At 42.5% G+C, this 9,651-nt stretch overlaps 1 long non-coding RNA gene across 1 annotated transcript in view; it reads left to right on the top strand.

Annotated features, from left to right (window-relative positions):
* The first annotated feature begins 289 nt into the window (after positions 1 to 289).
* LOC145351547 (uncharacterized) overlaps positions 290 to 9,651 on the top strand; it is a 111,438-nt gene continuing 102,076 nt past the window's right edge. Inside the window, exon 1 of the long non-coding RNA XR_013888424.1 lies at positions 290 to 392. This is a non-coding gene — a long non-coding RNA (uncharacterized LOC145351547). The remainder of the gene's footprint in view (positions 393 to 9,651) is intronic.

Below are 9,651 nucleotides of genomic sequence, written 5' to 3'. Positions count from 1 at the left end.
TACCTTATGGTCTTATGATTAAACCCATTTGTGTACAGCAAGGCTTTATCAGAAAATAGCACCTCTGACAATGTAGCACTCTTGCAGTACTGAAGCAACAGCTTAGGTTTTATGCTTAAATCTTTTGAGTAGGACTTGACTCCACAACCTTCTAACTCCGAACTAAGATTGTGAAGAGCTGAGCCAATGCTGGTGGCATGGATTTTTCAGTAAGCTTTAACAACAGCTTTTGAATGCAGCTGGAGGTTAAAAGTCCCTCTGGTTCAGTGTGCAGGCATTCAAATGGAACCTCGTGCTTGAACTGCAAAGACCAAATTCCTGAGGATTAACATGGGCCTGGAAGATTCACCAGCTTGTGGCAAAGGAGGCAGTTCTGAGGGAATATCTTTATGGCGAATGTTCGAAGATTATACACCACTAGACTCAGAAGGAAATAAAGAATAAATTTTCAAGAGCTTTGTATTGGCTTTGAGAAAATTAAATGTTACTTAAAGAAGAGTGTAAAGTCTACTTGTGATATAATGTTTTATCAGTTGTGCTAATAGTAAAAAGAGGAGCATTTCCATTCTGGAAATTAAAGTATAAGTTGCCAACAAAGATAATATTTACTCAATAATGCTTTCAGTCTTTTATTACAGCAAATTTCTTAAAATGTGAGAGCTTGTTCTGTAGTCCTTCCAGGATTTAATTGGAAGTTTAAATTTCTTTTTTTTGTTTAAAAAGTTATCAGTCTGTATGGAGATTGTAACAGTAATTGTAGTTTAGTTAGTTAAGTGTGATAATTGAAAGCTTGAATACTGGCTCCAACGATAAATCAAGAAAGTGGGTATTAGGTTATTGGAGAATTGACATTACAGTTAATCAAGAATGTATGTTATGGAAAAGCAAATAACTGGCAGGTTAATCAGAAGTGGAGGTAATAGAAGTCTAAATAATTAATACTGTTTAATCAAGGGTGTAGATAATAGGAGTGTAGATAACAAGCAATGGGGTATCAATGCTAATTTTGTGAGCTTTAAGAATTTATATTGTAGATATCAGTGTTGTGGATAGTTCACAGAATTGTTAGTGTAAATGGAGGTCATTTGGTCCATTTGAAGAGCACTGGCTCTTCAAACAAGCATCATAAGAAGTGTTATTCTCCTACATTTTCCACATATCCATTGTTCCTATTCAAATACTCATCTAATGCCCTCTTGAATCTTTGATTAAACCATCTTCTGCCACAACTCCAGGCAATGCATTCCAAACCACTCGCTGATGTAAATATTTTTTCTCACATCACATTTTTTTTTGCAAATCACTTTAAATCTGTGACCTCGTTGTTGATCCTTTTATGAGATGAAACTGTTTCTCCTTATCTAATCTATCCAGCTCCTTCATGATTTTGAACATCTCTGTCAAACCTCCCCTCAGTCTTCTCCTCTCCAAGGAGAACATTACCAACCTTTCCAATCTATCCTTATAACTGAACATCCTCATTCCTAGAACGATTCTTGTAAACCTCTTCAGCATGCTCTCTAATGTGTTCACATTCTTCATATACTGTGGCACATAGAACTGTACACCATGGGTGGGAATACCCAGTCTTGCCTGAATGTGGTCATAAAAATTCCCACCCAAGGTCAACAAAGATTTCCGTTGTGGGACCCTCACCTGCGTTGCTTCCATGATGAGCAAGGTGGTAAAATTCCAATCAATATTCCCAGGTCTCTTTGCTCCTGCATCCCCTATAAGAATTTTACTTCTTATTTTACATTGTCCCTCCATGTTCTTCCTACCAAACGCATCACCCCACATTTCTCTGCATTGAACACCATCTTCCACCGACTTGTCTATGTCCTTCTGAAATTCTATACTGTCCTTCTTGCAATTTGCAATACTTCCAATATTTGTGTCATCTGCAAACTTTGAAATTGCCCCCTGCACACCAAAATCTAGATCAATAATTTACATCAAGGAAAGCAAGGGTCCCAATACTGAACCCTGGGGAACATTATTACAAACCTTCCTCAAGCCCAAAAGATGCCTGTTGATTGTTACTCTCAGCCTCCTATTATTCAGCCAATTTTGTAATCGTGTTGCTATCGTTCCTTTATTCCATGAATTATAACCTTTCTCACAAGTGTGGATGATCAAGTACACAAAAAGGAATCAGAAAACTAAGTTCTGAAAAAAACAGATTATGGATATACAGATGGGAAATGGCAAGTAAATCAGCTGATTTGTAGGGCGAATTGTATTGTTCCATTTATCCCACTTCTCCAGTGAATCTCAAGATTTGCTGTTGCACGAAGCTCTGGACCTCAAATCACAGTTCATCAGCTCGCAGAGATGGAGACATACGAGACGGGAGGATAGAGATGTAATGTTGCGCAGGATACAAGGGATTATGGGACTTCAGCAATGTAACCTTGTTTAAACCTAATTTTTTTCCATAATGTTATGATATAGCAGATGGTAATTGTTGGGCTAATCAAATCCCAAACTGAAACTTGATCAAGCTCTCACAATAAGTTGCAAATTGCATTTTATTACGAGAATTTTTGTGCACTGAAACCAGGAGTAAGAAATCCAATACTACTTTTAAAGTTTTAAAATATTAAATTAAAACATGTATTAACAAAAGAGAAGAAAATGTAAATCCATAAGGTTATAGCTACACAGTTAAATTTAGTTTACATTTTCTAAATGATGACTTCTTAGCCAAATACAAGATTAAACATGTCTTTTCAGGCAACAGTTCCTACAGATTTTTTTTTAATAGATTAAGCAGTAATACTGCCACAAAGCAGCCACTGTTGCTATCGGGGACTTGTGTCACAGGCTTCTCTCTCCATCTCCAAAGATATGCAAGTTATGCTAAATTGCTTCTTGGTGTCTCAAAATGTGTAGGTTAGGGGGATTAGTGGGGTAAATACTTGGGGTTATGGGGAACAGGCCTGGGTGGGATTTCCCCTTAGTGTCAGAGGATTACTTGTGGTTACAAGGACAGGGCCTGAATGGGATTGTTTTAGGTGTAGACTCAATGTGCCGAATGGTCTCCTTCTGCACTGTAGGGATTCTACGATCTCACTCAACTGTGGAAAACCAAGGTCTGAAACAAGACTTTGCTTCAAGGAACAACCAAACACTATTTATGAATGGCAAGAGGCTGCTTATTTCACAAGTCTGTCCAAGTGTAGCATTCTCTTCAAGATGTTACATAGCCACTCAACCCATACACAGTTTTTAATCTTTCCTTAAATATGTTTTTCTTCTTTTATCTTTAAATATCTTTAAATCAGGAATGGTACATTGGATTAGTCTAATAGTCCAGAGGATATCCACTTCTGACTGATTGATGAGATGGGATATAGGGCTTACAAATCAGCTGACGATATCTGTAGCAGTTTTTGATCAGTCTGGGATTGTTTCTTAGCATTGAAGGAATGCTAATGTAGTTCCATTCTTCCATAAAGTTGAAAAGTCAAATTAGGACAACTGTACCTCCATTAGCTTGTCATCAACTATTGGTAAGATGCACCAAAGGATCATGAGATAGATACTGGGCAAAGTGATCCCATTTTAGGATTAATCCCATGGCATGGAATGTTTCCCATTGCGCCAAGCAAGGGGGGTGGGGGAGGAACATTCCTGTCCTGGGAATTGTAACAGGTGGGGTGAGAGGGGGGAGGGGTGAACTTGCAAAGGTCCATTGACCTCAGGCGGGATTTTCCGGTTTTGGGCAAGTGCAGCTAGAAAATCCCACGCCATATCTTCTGGCACCAACCTTATTAATTATCCATCTGGGTTTTTTGCATGTATTCAAGGCAAGTAGTTGATGGCAAGTAGTTCGCTGCTGTATCTGGATGCCATATTGAAAAGGTACCTAACATCACTGACCCATTATTGAAGAAGGTGGACTCCTGGAAATGAAGATAGGTCTCTGAGAGAATTCTGTGGTAGGGATATAGATTGCCTGAGAAAGAAGATCTCCAGGAACATTCTGAGGCTGAAAGATGGTCTCGTGTTGCCAACTTCATCCATTCTGATCTTTAAGGCAGTCCCTGACATTTTTCAGGTGAGTCCTGAAATCTGTACCTGACATTGCTCCAAATGTGCTTTGTGTCAGTGTGTTTTCCTGCCAGTGTCACAGAGAATCAGGCATGGGTAGAAGATGCCAGTCAGACCTTCATCTGCTTCCTATTAATGGGATGTAAATTAGTTTCATGCCAGCCTCTGGTGGATTTTCCAAACTGCCACGCAGGCATCAACAGAAGATCCTGCTGTGAATTCATCCCAGTGTGAAACCAATTTCTGGATCTTTGCCATAATCTCCCTCAGTGCTCTCTATCAAACCTACTGAGGTGGTGGTGGTGGTGGTGGTGGTGGGGGGGGGGGGGGGGGGGGGGGCGGGGGAGGTTCTGCATGTTAGGATCCTTTGATAAAATATCGCTGTAACTATGCAAAACAGAACCTTATGGAGTCAAATCTTTTTGATTAAACTAAATTGAATTAACTGAGGGGCAAATTAAAAAAGGGCAGCCTCCAAAAAGGAGGGAACCACCCAAAACAAAAAAACAAAGCAGAAAGGAAACTTAAAACATCAAAATAAAACGTGATTCAAGGGGTCTGTAATACACATGATGTGGGTACGCTGGCGTTGGACTGGCGTAAACACAGTAAAAAGTCTGACAACACCAGGTTTTAGTCCAACCTATTTATTTGATAATATACTCACAGCTTTCGGGGTTAGCCCCTTCGTCAGGTGAATGGAGAGTTCTGGCCTCAGACAGAGCATATAAAGCACAGACAGTTTAGAGATTACTGATGAGAATTCGCATTCTAATCAGTAATCTCTAAACTGTCTGTGTTTTATATGCTCTGTCTGAGGCCAGAACTCTCCATTCACCTGACGAAGGGGCTAACCCCGAAAGCTTGTGAGTATATTATCAAATAAATAGGTTGGACTAAAACCTGGTGTTGTCAGACTTTTTACTCTGTAATACACCCCAGCCGCATGGGCACAGAAGGCTTCAACATGCCCGCAGACACTGCATGCTCCCTCTCCAGGGATACCTGGCCGTGAATGTAGCTTCAGTAGAAGGGCAGACAGTCGGGTCAGACAAACCCCCTTGGTCGCCAGCTGCCTGGACCTGTTGTTGGCAAGTTTGGCCAGGCCCAGGAGCAGCTTCACGACGAGGTCCCCCACCTTCCCCGCATCAGGTGTCCGTAGATAAGGAGAGTGGGACTGAAGTGCAACCAAAACATCAACAAAAGGTTTTTGAGGTAACTGAAAAGGGAGTACAGCCTATAACACTCAACATAGACATAGCTCACACACTCTGCGAGAGTCTTATGGAGTCAAGGTGAAGTTACCACAGTGGATTAAGGATTGGTTGCATTTTCATTGGTAGAAAGTTGTTTGAATTATTGTAGATTTGCTTGGTAGCCAGTTGGCATTTGGCATTAAAGCTCATCATTCTCAAAAGGTTTGCGACCAACTACAAGAAATCATTATCAAATTAAATAGGATATTAAGCTGTATTGGTACAACTCATCAATGTAAAACATTGAATACCATTTAACTTGCACAGGAATCTGGCTGGAATTTCTTTACAACATTGTGTCCAGTTTAGGGTCTCTCGGATGGTGGGTATTTTAGAGATTTTCAAAGAATTTGCGAGGAGGACCACAAGACTAATTCCCAACTTAAGCAACCTTAAATTTCTCAAGTAGGGTTTAAAAAAGCTGGCTTTGTTCAATTTATAGACGTATGGCATTGCTTATATTCTTTCCAGAGCCTGAGTGTCCCTGGTAAGGACAGCATTTATTTTCCTTCCTTAATTGCATGATGTTGACTTTGAGTTGTTTGGATATAAACTAACTTAAAGAATTTTGTATTCCTATTAATAAATTACATCAATTTTCTACTTGTCACACATGGGATATCCAAGCACATAGAGCCCAGGACACAAGAATACAACTTATTCGACTGTGTGTCTTGCTCATTATTAAATAGAATTATCCAGCACCGAAACAGACCATTCACCCCAAAACATCTGTTCTGTATTTATGCTCCATGAGTATCCTGCTTCATCTAGCCCCATAGCCATATACTTTTATTCTGTTCTCCATTATGAGTTTACCAAGCTTCCATTTAAACATATCTATGCTACTTACCTCAATCACTCCATATGGTAACAGTTCTACATCATATTCCACCAATTCTTCACTATTTTGATGTTGTCATGATGACAAAGCCTTGAACCACAATGTTGATTTTATTGAAGGACATTTAAAGCTTTATATAAACAAGCTCAATGAAGATACAGTCCTGGTCCCAGAAACTCTTGGGCTCACATTGAAGGTTCCCTCCTACTATGACTCTTGCCCTAATACCTGATAGGTAATGGTTTGTGTGCTTCTTTCTGATAGGCCCAAGAAGGTCATGTGACCCACAAACACCTACCCTTTGAAGGGGCCACACTACTCCAGAAATCTTGCAAAATTTATAGGCTGGATTGATTCTGCTTATTCGTGTGGTCATTCCTCTTTTAAAAATTTGCAGTGAACATTTCAGCTACAGTTTCTTGGCTGCAGATGTACATCTGCTGTTCACTGTATAAATATCAAGGCAGCAAAATAACCTTGCCTGCCTGACCTTCACGTACTCCTGTTGAAATATTTGTACATGGTGAATAACTCTCCTTTTCCTGCCAACCCTAACTGGAGTGCATTCCCAGACATGTCAGCAACCTTTGAAACTCAGCCACATGGCCATATTTCACATGTGAGTCTAAACAATTGATTCTGGGTTGGCACCCCCAATGTTGAGGCCATTTCCGGGTTCCGGCTCCACGCCACATCTGGGCCTGACACCCAACTCAATTTTCAAGAAAATGGACAATTAGTGGCCAGATGGTGCCTTCAACATTCATGGATAGTGGGCTCCCCAGACAGGAGGAGGCAGGGTCCTGAGGCTGCAGGGTAAATAACAGCCTCTCCCGCACTGAATGCTCAGCATACAGTGGTGGTGTAATGGTATTCTCACTGGACTAGTAATCACGAGACCCAAGGTAACACTCTGGTGACCTGGGTTCAAATCCCAACATGGCAGATGTTAATATTTCAATTCCATCAAAAAATCTGGGATGTCTAATGAAATCATTGTCGATTATTATAAAAATCCATCAGCTTCACGAATGTTGGGGCCTGATGGTATTTATCCCAGGCTGCTTAGGGAGGTGAAAGATGAAATTGCTGGGCCTCTGGCGCAAATCTTTGTCTCTTCTTTGGACACAGGTGAGGTCCCAGAAGACCGGAGGGTAGCAAATGTGGTACCGCTGTTTAAAAAAGGTAGTAGGGATAACCCTGGAAATTATAGACCGGTGAGTTTGATATCGGTGGTAGGGAAATTAATGGAAAAAATACTTAGGGGTAGGATGTATGAGCATTTGGAGCGTTGCGATCTGATTAGGGATACGCAACATGGCTTTGTTAGGGGGAGGTCTTGCCTTACGAACCTGGTAGAATTCTTTGAGGAGGTGACAAAAACGGTTGACGATGGGAGAGCCGTTGATGTCATCTATATGGATTTCAGTAAGGCGTTTGACAAAGTCCCTCATGGTAGGCTGGTAGAAAAGGTTAAGGTGCATGGGATATGAGGTCAGGTAGCTAGGTGGATTGAGAACTGGCTGGGTAATAGGAGACAGAGGGTAGTTGTTGAGGGGACCTTTTCGGGCTGGAGGCCAGTGACCAGTGGTGTGCCACAGGGCTCAGTACTGGGACCTCTCCTCTTTGTAGTATACATAAACGACTTGGAAGAGAGCGTAAGTGGTGTGATCAGCAAGTTTGCGGATGACACCAAGATGGCAGGGTTGGCGGGTACTGAAGTGGAATGTCAGGTGATACAACAGGATATAGATAGGTTGGTGCATTGGGCAGATAGGTGGCAGATGGAATTTAATCCTGACAAATGCGAGGTGATGCATTTTGGAAGGAATAATGCAGAGAGGAGCTACGTGATAAAAGGTAGACCAATTAGGAGTATAGAAATACAGAGGGACCTGGGAGTGCAGGTTCACAAGTCTATGAAGGTTGCGACACAAGTGGAGAAGGTTGTGAGGAAAGCTTATGGAATGCTAGCCTTTATAGGAAGGGGTATAGAGTATAAGAGCTGCCGTCTAATGCTTCAGTTGTACAGAACGTTGGTTAGACCGCATTTGGAGTACTGCGTCCAGTTCTGGTCACCTTACTACCGGAAGGACGTGGAGGGTCTGGAGAGGGTGCAGAGGAGGTTTACCAGGATGTTGCCTGGCATGGAGGGACTGGGTTACAAGGAAAGGTTGGAGAAACTGGGACTTTTCTCCTTGGAAAGACAGAGATTGAGGGGGGACATGATAGAGGTATATAAGATACTGAAGGGAATAGATAGAGTCAATAGTGAGAGACTGTTCCCTAGACTGGGTACAATTACGAGAGGTCATGATCTAAGGGTGGGGGGGGGAGATGTATAATTTGGAGGTGAGAGGAAGGTTCTTCACGCAGAGGGTCGTGGGGGTATGGAACGCGCTACCGAGTAGGGTGGTGGAGGCAGGAACGTTGGACTCATTTAAGGTTCACTTAGACAGACACATGAGCGAAACGAGGATGGAGGGTTATAGTAGGGGGTATTAAATAAGGTCAGAGCCTCAGGAGACACCAGAAATGCAGACTTGTATGTTAACGTTTTTGTCTTTTTATTCCGCAGGTGGAGATCCACCTTGTTGTCAAACGAGGGGCATGCACACGGTGGGTCGTGCGTGGGCTGCTCTTGGACGTTCTGGGAGTGGCCTAGTACTTCGTGTCGGTGTGTGTGCTTGATCCTGGACCAGTAGATGGGCGCTGCAACAGCTCAGTGACTAGCACTGCTAGCTGTGCAGATACATGGATTTGGGCCTGTGTCTGTGGGAGTTTGCGCATTCTCCCTGTGGTTGCGTGGGTTTCCTCCGGGCGCTCCAGTTTCCTCCCACACCCCAAAGATGTGCTCTTAGGCTGATTGGTTTACCAAATTGACACTATTCTCCCCTGAATCTGGCTAAGTTAGGGGTTCCATTCGTAGACACGCAGGATAGAATAGGTGTAGGGTGATGCGGCGGCGCGGGCTCGTTGGGCCGAAGGGCCTGTTTCCCGTGCTGGGTTGTTCTTTGTTCTTTGGGGAAGGAAATCTGTCATTCTTAGCTGGTTTGGCCTACATGACTCCAGATCCACAGTTGACACTTGATGGCCCTCTGAAACAGACCAGCAAGCCATCCAGTTCAAGGACAATTCATAATGTGCAATAAATGCTGCCCAGCCACTGTCATTCACATCCAATCACAGAATTTCTTTTAAAGTCCTTCAGAATTGGGAGCTGCCAATGTACGGCGGGATAACAAGAGGGCGACTAAAGATGGAGGAATTTTAAAACTTGACAAAAATAAAGTGGCCACAGTTGCCAGTTTGTCATTGTCAAGGGGGAGCCACTCCACAGGAAGACCTGCAACCACGGCTGTGTCTCTAAGGCAATCGCAGTTGTTGTATAAATTTTATGATAGAACGCTCCCCTATCCCATCCCTGAGAGCTGCCAGGAGATTGCCTCCATTCATTGGATGGCTTTTGGCCTCAGCAGGATCCTGCCTGCTGAT

This window comes from Carcharhinus amblyrhynchos, chromosome 13, assembly GCF_965287045.1.
Source record: "Carcharhinus amblyrhynchos chromosome 13, sCarAmb.v2.hapA, whole genome shotgun sequence".
NCBI lineage: Eukaryota > Metazoa > Chordata > Chondrichthyes > Carcharhiniformes > Carcharhinidae > Carcharhinus > Carcharhinus amblyrhynchos.
This window is presented reverse-complemented; position numbering and strand designations above follow the sequence as displayed.